This window comes from Neophocaena asiaeorientalis, unplaced genomic scaffold (genome assembly GCF_003031525.2).
Source record: "Neophocaena asiaeorientalis asiaeorientalis breed wild unplaced genomic scaffold, Neophocaena_asiaeorientalis_V1.1 scaffold44, whole genome shotgun sequence".
NCBI classification, from domain to species: Eukaryota; Metazoa; Chordata; class Mammalia; order Artiodactyla; family Phocoenidae; genus Neophocaena; species Neophocaena asiaeorientalis.
In genome coordinates this window covers 896,200-906,663 of record NW_020173678.1, presented here as the reverse complement: position 1 = coordinate 906,663, position 10,464 = coordinate 896,200, and the positions used below count along the sequence as shown (strand labels likewise).

General features: G+C 54.0%; 1 protein-coding gene across 1 annotated transcript in view; it reads right to left on the bottom strand.

Moving 5' to 3' along the window:
- INAVA (innate immunity activator) overlaps window positions 1-5,362 on the bottom strand; it is a 25,442-nt gene extending 20,080 nt beyond the window's left edge. The window contains exon 1 of the mRNA XM_024749655.1: window positions 4,831-5,362. The gene's annotated coding sequence lies outside the window, so the exon portion shown is untranslated. The remainder of the gene's footprint in view (window positions 1-4,830) is intronic.
- Between the last annotated feature and the right edge of the window lie 5,102 nt (window positions 5,363-10,464).

Genomic DNA, 10,464 nt, shown 5'->3' with positions numbered 1-10,464 from the left:
GGCGGTCCCGCCGGGAGAAGGAGGCGCGCGCTCCGAGGGGGCGCCTCCTGCAGCGTACCGCGAGCCGGCGCCCCGCCCGTCATTCATTCACTCACCCACTGGTTCGGGGAACACGCTGAGCACCTACTAGTGCCCGTCCCGGCGGATCAAAGTTAAAGGGCTTCGGGGATCCCCAAGCTAGCCGAGCAATCCCTTGGCAAGAGGGTCAGAGAAAGAAGGCCGACAGCACCTAGGCGGGGGGGCGGGGTGGCTGACCGAGCGGAGGACCGCACAGCCTGCCCGAGGAGGCCATGCCAGGGAAACTGGGGGTCGGGGCGCGAGGAGGAGCCCACGGCAGCAGCGACGGGATGCGCAGAAGCAAAATGGCAACGGAGCTCAGGAGGGTCCAGGCGCTGAGGGCACCTGGGGTGTGGGGCCAGGAGGGGCAAGGGACTAGAAGACTGGAGCCGCAGGCAGTGGGCCGGCAGGAAGCAAGGCCGCCCCGTGCGGTTGTCCAGGTTGTGCACCAAACTAAGAGGGACCGCTCACCCAGGCTCCACCCACCAAGCCGTGGGCCTTGGCCAGAACCGCATCTCCCCGGAGGCGGTGGCTTTTTCCAATTTGTACTGAGGCGCTAGGTGAGCTAAGTTGGCTGAAGAGTCATGTGGGCTGACCAAGGATTTCAGATTTTTATCTTGAAATTGAGGAAGAGCTCCCAGGAAACAGAACCAATAGGGGATCCCTCGTGTGTGTGTGTGTGTGTGTGTGTGTACACACAAAGAGAGGGGAATTGGTCCACGCTATTCCTATTCCAAAGGCTGACAGGTCCACAACCTGCAGGGTGGGGCTGGCAGTCTGGAGACCGGGAGGAGTTGCAGTCCGAACCCAGAGGCCGTCTGCTTGCCAAACTCCCTCTTTATTAAAGTCAGTCTTTTTGCTATTTAGGCCTTCACCTGAGTGGATGCGGCCCACCGACATTATGGCAGGTCATCTGCTTCACTCAGAGTCTACTGTTTATTTCAATGTTAATCTCATCTAAAAAAAAAATACTTTCGCAGAAACATCTGGAATAATGTTTGACCAAACAGCTGGGTACCGTGGCCTAGCCAAGTTGACACGTAAACTTAACCATCACACAACTGAAGACCGTCCACCCGAGGACAAGCTGGGCAGACTCACGTTCCCGTCGCTTTGGTGTGTGAGTAATTGGCGTGGTGAGAGTTGCAAAACGGGAACCGTGGAGAGATGGCATTCAGACGAGGGGTGAATTCACGCTGTGGAATTGGGGGGACGGGGGGGAGTCAAGAGCTATTTGGGACCTAGTCTGACTCCGTAAGTGACTGACTAAAGGCTTGGCAGAGAGGAAAGGGACGAGCCGGGGGTTCCCGGGTCTGCTTGAGTTCAGGGTAACGTGTGTTCATTTTAGGACACGGGTGATAATGTCCTGAGAGCAGCCAGGCTGCAGGGAGGGCTTGGGAGCCGCAGCAGAGCTGCAGCTCCGGGACCGGGTGACATCACCCGGGAAGGGTGTGCAGGATGAGAAAGGATGGGGGCGGGGGGAGGAAATTCTGGGAGCACGTAAGGGGTGGAGAGGTCGTAAAGCACCTCCAAAGGTAAGCATTATTATTATTACTCGTGCGATGGAATAACTTGTTGAAATGTTGATTTGTAGCCCCTCCCCCTCCCAGTCACCCCTACCTTTTCTCTTGCTGGGAGGCAGTGGCTTCCTGAAGGCCTCAGCTCTGGGCCCACTGAGACAATGCCAGGGGGCCCGAGGAGCAAGGGTAGGGATGTGGCTTTGAGGGCCCGGACACAGAGGGGAGATAGACTGGGAACGGGAAAGAAGACGCCCTGTGCAGCGAGGGCCCTGAGGTGCCTCGGGACGCGATGAGACCTCAGTAGAGATGGGGGTTGGGTTGTGGGGCCCCAGATTTCTGGCCTCGGCAGATTCTTTCACTGCACGCATCCAGGGGGCGGGAGCCCTGGCGACAAGAGACCCCCGGGGGCCAGAGCAACTAGGATGGCTGCCTTCCCCCTGCTTTCCGGCCTCCTTTAAGCCTTAAAGGATACTGCATGAGGAAATGCAATTTTTTGCCATCCCAGCAGGCCCAGGACAGAATCAAACTGATTTGAAATAAATTAAGTAACACATGTGTCTTGCAAGCCTGCGCTTGTAGGTTGAGATTTGCAGCAACGCTGTTCCCTTCATTTACAGGTAAGGAAACTGAGGCCCCGAGGAGCTCAAGCTGTGTTAAAAGCACACAGCCAGTAAGGGACTGATGTGCTTTTGCGAGGCAGACCATTCTGATTCCATAGCCCTAACCCGTGGCCGAAAAACTGCAGACACGCAAAGGGACCAGGCAGACACGGTGAAGGGAGGAAGCGTGTCAGGGACGAGTGCCGGTCACCGCAGCTCTCACCCGGCCTTGGTGTGTATGGCAGGGGCGGGGCAACTGTGGAGGGCTTCATGGAGGCAAAGTTCAAACACTCAGGCTCCGTCTCAAGGGGCCATCGCTGCAAATGTGGTCATAAGAAAAAGGCGTCTGTTTCAGAGACAAAGCTGGAAATCCACATTTTCCGTGTGAAATCAGATGGGTACACCTTCGATTTTCTTGTTAAAAATTCAGAAGCGTCTGGGCTTCCCTGGTGGCGCAGCGGTTAAGAATCCGCCTGCCAATACAGGGGACACGGGTTCGATCCCTGGTCAGGGAAGATCCCACATGCCGCGGAGCAACTAAGCCTGTGCCACACGTACTGAGCCTGCACTCTAGAGCCCGCGAGCCACAACTACTGAGCCCGCGTGCCACAACTACTGAAGCCCTCACGCCTAGAGCCCGTGCTCGCAACAAGAGAAGCCACCGCAATGAGAAGCCCGCGTACCACAACGAAAAGTAGCCCCTGCTCACCGCAACTAGAGATAGCCTGCGCGCAGCAACGAAGACCCAACACAGCCAAAAATAAATGAATTTAAGATAAATTTTTTTTAAAAGTATAGGTAAAAAAAAATTTCGCAGGGGTCAAGCAAACTGTGTCTACGTGCGCTGGGCTGTGGGGCAAGGTACTGCTCCGGGACCCGCCACCTCTAGGAGCCCGAGTCGGAAACTGGTTTGGACAGGAGGCCCGGAACACTGGAAGATGCTGGGCTTGGAAACAGAAGCCGGGCCCTCACTGGGGACTGACTGGCCCAGACCGTGGAGGGAGGGGTGGGTGCAGTTTGGGAGAGCCCACCAAGCCCGGATCAGCCTTCCCTCCTGCACACTTTGGCTGAAGGGGGCAAGTGCACGCCTCCATCAGCCATCAGAGGGACTTTTGGTAGCTGGGCAGCGGCCCATCTGCACCCTGAACCCACCCACTCACACCCCTGCCCCAGTGGAGGGGGCTCACCCATACCTCTCCCTGCCCAGTGGGAGCTGCCCTGGTCCCGCTGACTCGTCCCCTGGGGCCTCAGGCCCAGCAGAGAGGATGCAGCTCCCCTTGCCCACCCCTCCCCCTGCTCTGTGGCCCAGACCGTGCCCTGTCGGTGCCCTCGGCCAGAAGCTCTTTGGAGACTCCAGGATGACTCGGAGCCGAAGCCCTGCTTCCTCTCCTGACCGCATCCTGCAGCTCGCGGCGGGGGCAGGTGCAGGGGAGGCACTGCCCCGGGCCTCTGTCTCGGTTGCCAGAAGCTAGAACTTGTCCGGACGGCCGCAGGCTGGTGAGTAGCTCTGCGACGCTCAGACAACTGACTTTGGGGCCAAGCCAGGGGACTTCATTCCACTTCTTCTCAAGGGAAGGGAACCCCGACACTGGGGCCAGACAGGAGTCAGAGCTGCTTGCCGTGCAGGGCAGCTCTGCTGCCTGGGGCGCAGGCTCAGGGCGGGAAAGGACCCACAGCCCAAGAGGCCAGCATCCTCCAGGCCGGGGGCTCTCGCTGGTTTCTCTCCAGAGTTTAGGGTCCCGCCCCGCACCCTCCCCGCCTGCCCTCTCTCTCCTCTTTCATTTTTCCTGTGCCTTCTCGCTTCCTTCTCTGCTTCATCTCCAGCGCCTCCATCCCGGCCTGCGCACTGCCTGGACCAGGATCCCTGAGGCGCCACCCTCTCCCCGGCCCTGCTCCCCCCCGCCGCGACCACCAGGGGGCGACAGTTCCCGGCGGAACCTCCTGTCTCCGTGCGCCGGCGGGGGGGACGGGGATGGAGAGCCAGCCGGGGCCTGAGGCTCTAATCCAGCAGGGTCTCTGCCTCGCTTCCCGCCCGCGAGCCCCCTGGCCCCGCTTCCCCTGCGTCCGCCGTGGGGCCACGTGTCCAGCCTGCCCCACCGCCCTGGCCTCTCTGGCCGGACCCCCTCTCCTTTCTGGAGACGCAAAGAGAACTGGGAACTTAAGAAAAGGCAGTGAATGGTGCTGAACATAATACAACTGCAGAGATAAGGCTAGATACCAGAACAAGGGGAGACAGGCATTTGGGGAGCTTTTTCCACCGTGGCAGAGACCAGCATCTAGACCAGAAGACAGCCGGGTCCTGAGGGCGGGTCCAGAGGGCGGCTCCGCCCCGAGCTCCCCAGCGGGAAAGCGTGTCTGCTTGTCAGATGGCAAGTAGTGGTCACTGCCCTCCTGGCCCCCACCCATGTGGCCCCTGGGTGGGTGGGTGTGCTGGAGAATCCCAGGCCCCGGGAGCAGACCCGCCCGCAGGACCCCATGGTGCTGCCCCCGGAAAAGGCTGAGAACCGTGCAGCTGGGGGTGTGTGTGCCCTGCCCAGAGCTGGATTATCACCAGTACTCCAGTAACCCCTGCCCTTTTCAAAGGCCCGGGCTGGAGGTGTCTCTGAAATAGCGCCGGAGGCCCCCCACCCCCCGGGGCCCTTGCATCACTTTACCTGGCAGGTGCGAGCGTGCAGAGCGGCTCAGGTTCATCATTTAGGAGAGATGTTAAAACACGTGGGTTTTGGAGTCAAACAGCCTCGGTTTCTTCCTCTGTAAAACGGTGGGGACGGGATCACGCGTGTGGCCGTGATGAGAATAATGAAACTGCGTGGATAGAATGTCCTCTGCACAGAGTAAGCTCTCAGAAAGGCAGTGACTTGTTGAAAGATGTTTTTTCGACATTCCTCGTCTTAAAAAAAAAAAAAAAAGTTTTTCTTCTTTCTCGCACTCAATTCTCAGGAAAAAATAGTGATATTTCTGCACGATAATTGCATCTTTCATGTTCCAAACCTGTTACCGGTGACCAAGTTCCACTTCCTGTGGTTTAGCAGCTTCAGGCTTCAGAAGGCACACCTTCTCCTGTGACCAGGCCACCGGGCCTGCGGCCTTGGCACCGGTTAACTGAAAACAAGCTAGTGCCTCACACCTTTGGCGTCTCTTAAACTCCTCAGTGATGAGAATGGAAGGGAAGGGAGTGTTTTGAAGGGAAGTTGGTTTAAACTGAGGTCAGATGCTGTTGAAATGGTCCATAAACGCCGCTGCGTGTGACCTTTCGGCACCTCCCTCAGAGCTCTGGTTCCAGTCACTCCTGCCCTCACCCTCTGTGACCTGGTGACTTAGGTCAATGCATTTCCATTGATTTGTTCATAAATGCACTCACCAGAGTGTTCTAGGTGCTCTGATCACTCTGTAGGGGGTGGGTGGGTTCCATGGAGTGGCCGAGAGGCCCCAGGAGGAGCTCAGGCTGGCTGGGCACTTGTGACGGGACGGGCAGAAGGTCCCAGGCTGGAATCGGGGGGAGATGCCACCCGGTTTGTTCAAGGAACGTCAAAACTTCACCGTTGTCTTGGAGGCTGGAAAGTGGGTGATTTCCATATCCTTATGCACTGTTAAGAGCTGGGATTTCCAGCAGGAATAGGTAAGAAATTGAGAAGCAATTAATATGCACCCACAGGGTGGGTGGGGGGAGGTGAGAGGACAGAGGGACGTAAGCTTTACCATTTCTGCGTGAGCTTTCTGTTGTGAAAATGCATTCTCCGTGACTAGTATAGTGAATTCCCATTTATCCGTCACCTAAACTTAGTAATTATCAACATTTCCCTGTATTTCCATAGTTTATTTTTTCTTTAGTGAAATATTTTAAAGAAAAATCCCAGGCCTGGTAACCTATCACTTCTAAATGTTTCAGAACGCATCTCAGGGGAAAAAAAACAAACAAACACTGCACCTTTTTCTTATATAAACATGTGACCGTTTTCACAACAACTCCTCGGCAGTACACCTAATACCGAGTCCGTTCAGAGTCCTTCAGTTGTCCCAACACTGTCTTCTAAAGTCAGTCTTTATCTGGATCCAGTAAGGCCTACACGTTGCACTCTGCCCTTTTAATCTTGTGTGGGTCCCCTCCCCACCCTGATGTTTTTCTAATCATGTCAGTGACTTTTTGAAATCGGGTTAGTCACCTCGTGAAATGGCCTACATTCTGTGTTTCGTCTGCTGCGTTCAGCTTGCTCCTAACCCCACATTTCCTGCAACCTGGAAGTTATCGGCAAAGCCTGAGACCGGGATTCTGGCTTGCGTTTTGGGTGAGAACCCCTCACAGGCGGTGTCCGATGCTCCGTCCCCCTCCTCTCCCAGAGGCAGATAACCTCTGGTCGCCTCTCTTACAGCAATGATGTGGAGCTGACATGGGGGCTCCGGGTGACAGCGATCCTCCACCATCAGACCGTGTTTTCCCCTTGTCACTAGGAGATAATCAGTGAGGTGACACGTCCAGCCCCCATCAGCTCCCACCGGGTGGTTTTAGTATCTTTTTATCTAACAAACACCCATCGCTGTGGCCCGAGTCAGTTATTGTACTGAGGCTGCCAAAGGAGATTTTCTGTGTCTAATTAAAATATTTTTTTCTCTTAAAAAGCAATAAATTCCATATGATGTGAGCAATTTCCTTCTTCGTGATCCATTTTCCCGACTCAGATTGTGACACAAGAAAAGCCCCAGAAGACGTCCACACTGGTTTATTAGGTTTTACGATAACCTCCCTATTTATACCACATGCTGGGGAGCCCCAGTGCTGGGGTCTTGCCCACAGCTGCCCGACTGTCCAGCACTGGTTACAGCACCTCAGCAGAGCGGTGACCGTGGGTGAGGCCCTCAGCCCCTCTCACTGCAGGGAACGCTCTGGCCTCTGCAGGACATTCCCCGGCCGGAGGGACCAAATGTCCTCGGTCAACCCGAAGGCTTTCACTGAAGGGTCCCTGGGATTAACCGACACCCTGGAAATCTGTGATGTACAAAAGTGGCTCAGTCACAAGACGGAATGCTGTGTGTGATCTTCAGTTTCAAGAAAAGAGAACTAGGAAAAGAAAAATAAAGCTTTACCCAAATTAAAGGTCCACATGGCTTTATTTCCTTCTTTGATGCCAGTGAGGCTACCATCCCCATCTTTATTGATTTACCGGGGTTGTCCTGGAGGCGAGCTGAGACTCTTTTTAATTTCTGTAGTCCCATGGTCTGGCACACTGACTGGCACATAGTAAACTCAAAATGAAAATGAGTTGAATCAGTGATTTTGAGAAGAGAAATCCAAAACGATGGTATGACTCAATTCTATTTAACGAATGTCTTTCTCGGGTTTTTTACTCCCAATAATTACAGCAAACATACGACGCTTTTTTAATGTGTGTATAGTCCCGAGCACTTTTCACGTATTAACACATCTAACTCTTTCACATTCCCTTTGTGATAAGAAGCATGACTCCCGTTTTAGGATGAGGATTTTGAGGTGAATAACAAGACAAAGACGGGGAGGAAGAAGCTGAGAGCTGCTGGTGTGTTTCACAGTCAGCGCCTAGGGTCTAAAATAATCATGGCAATTCTGACAAAAACCTGGTTACATAGTTGTTGTGCTACTCTTCAAAGTGCCTTGTTCCCGAAGCTGCTGCTCCTGGAGAAGGTGAGGCGGTCTCCAGAGGCGATGGGTCACACGGGGCCCGGGGGCCGGGAGCCCCGAGGAGGGCCGGGTGGCAGGGGGTTTGGGACCCACGTACAAACCAGCCCCGTGCCAGGAGGAGGAGGTGATCACCACACACACACTGACCAGAGCGGGGGTGCTGGCACCTCAACTGTCTGACAGCAGAGGCCCCGCTAGTTACACGCAGCCTGGCCCCGGATGGAGACTTCAAAAGGACCACTGTGACATCTACGTGGTGGCCAAGAAAAATGCTTCTAATACCTTCCGGGGGAAAAAAAAGCCAAGCACCTTGTGATTGCAGTAACGGGACCTGGGACCATGAGGAGAAGGGCTGGGGAGAGAAGGTCAGAAAATGAAAATGAGTGCAGTTAGGCTGCAGGATCCTGAGCTATTCCACTCTGAATGGGGCCTTGTCTCTCTTTATAGTGATCACAGTTTTAGAAAATGAGACCTGAGAAGGTTTGAGGCAGTAGCTTATATAAAAACCGAAACTTTGTTTGAAAAGGTAGAAAGAATTGGGCGAACCTGCGACCCTACCCGGTGCTGTGACTTTGCGGGCACGGGATCTGGGGTAGGGACAGCCCGGGCGTGAGCTGCTTGTTTTAGGGTATCTGTGTGGCACACCCAAAGACAGTCATTTTCAGAGCAGGGCGAGCTAGATGAATCACCCCTCGTCTGGCACCTCTTCCTGGGCAAACCACAGCCTCCCAGACGCTGCACTGCTTCAGCTGCTTCGCGGGCCGGTGCCTGAGGCTTCTCCCCAGCAAAGCCCAGCACCTTCCACCCGCCTGTGGGGCTACCCAGGCAGCCCTGGGGTGGGGGGGCTTTAGCACTGCTTCTCCCAATCCCGACCCCGAGCCCAGCACGCCTGGGAAGAGCCCCTTTCCCCCTCTTAATCGGATGCCCAAACTCCATCTCCTGAGGGGACCCTGGTTGTATTAGATTGGGTTCTTCAGAGAAACAGAATATATATAAAGACGTTTATTATAAGAAATCGGCCCAGTCTTCCCTGGCAGTCCGGTGGTTAAGACTCCGTGCTCCCAATGCAGGGGGTACAGGTTTGACCCCTGGTCAAGCAACTAAGATCCTGCATGCTCGTCACGGCCAGCCCCCCCAAAAAAAACCACAACAAAACAAAGAAACTGGCCCCCGTGGTTATGGAGGTTGAGAGGTCCTAGATCTGCACTAGGCAAGCTGGAGGCCCCGGAGAGCCGATGTTAGGGGTCCCAGTGCCAGTCCGGGTCCGAAGGGAGGAGAATCCTGGCGTCCCAGCTCAGCTGGTCGGGGGAGGGTGGGTTCTCTCTGACCCTGCCGTTGTGCCCTAGTCAGGCCTTGAGGGGGGGCGTGAGGCCGCCCCTGTGACGAGGGCCATCCGCTCCACTCAGTGTCTGATTCAAATGTTAATCTCATCCCCAAACACCCAGAGTAGTGTCTGACCGAGCACCCAGGCGCCCGGTGGCCCAGTCAAGCTGACACATGAGGTTAAGCGTCACACCCGGATCTTCTGAGAGCAGAAGCAGGGCCAGTGCCGGTGGCCTTCACCCCAGGTCACCCTTTGGTTTAGGGCTAATCGGTGAGAAACAGGGTAAGCCAGGCACTAGCAAACTAGAGGAAGTGGAGGATGGCTTGAGCTGTGCACCAGGATAGGGGCTTAAGTCCTGCCCTGGGCGTGACCTCGGCAAGTCAACACACCTTGGTGTTTGAGTTCCCATCTATACAGTGGGGATAATAACACAAGTCTTTAAGGCAAGTTACGTGAACTCTCCCAGGCTCAATTTTTTCATCTGGTGAACAGGGAGAATAATATACATGCCATAAAATTGCTGTGAGGACTAATAAGATAGTAGATATAAAACCCTTAGGTCGGGGCTTCCCTGGTGGCGCAGTGGTTGAGAGTCCGCCTGCCGATGCAGGGGACGCGGGTTCGTGCCCCGGTCCGGGAAGATCCCACGTGCTGCGGAGCGGCTGGGCCCGTGAGCCATGGCCGCTGAGCCTGCGCGTCCGGAGCCTGTGCTCCACAACGGGAGAGGCCACAGCAGTGAGAGGCCCGCGTACCGCCAAAAAAAAAAAAAAAAAAAAAAAAAGCCCTTAGGTCAGCACCTCTCATATAGTATGTGCTCAATAAATATTAGCCATTAACACCTACTTCAGAGTGATATTGTAATAATACGTTGTATAAAAAAGGTATTTGAAATAACATAATAAGATGGTAATATTGTATTCTTTTAAACTTGGGGAGATACCAAATTGGCAAATCTTTTTTTACGATAATAACGCCTGGTGTTTGTTCAGGGTGTGGTGAACGGGTGCCCGCATACCTCCAGAGAGAATGTAAATTTTTCAACATTTTTGGCACATTGTACTGAAGTCTTAAATTGTTCATAATCTCTGATGAATAATTTCACTTCTAGGAATTTGTCCTGAACAAAGAATCAGAAGTGAATATAAAGATTTTTGTCCAAGGATGTTCATCACAGAATTATGTATAAGAATGAAAACTTGAAAAAAAGTTTAGGGGCTTAGTTAAATAAATGCGGTTACATTTCATATAATGATGTAATGTAACCTTAAAAAGATATTTAGAATAATATATATATATATATATTTTTTGCGG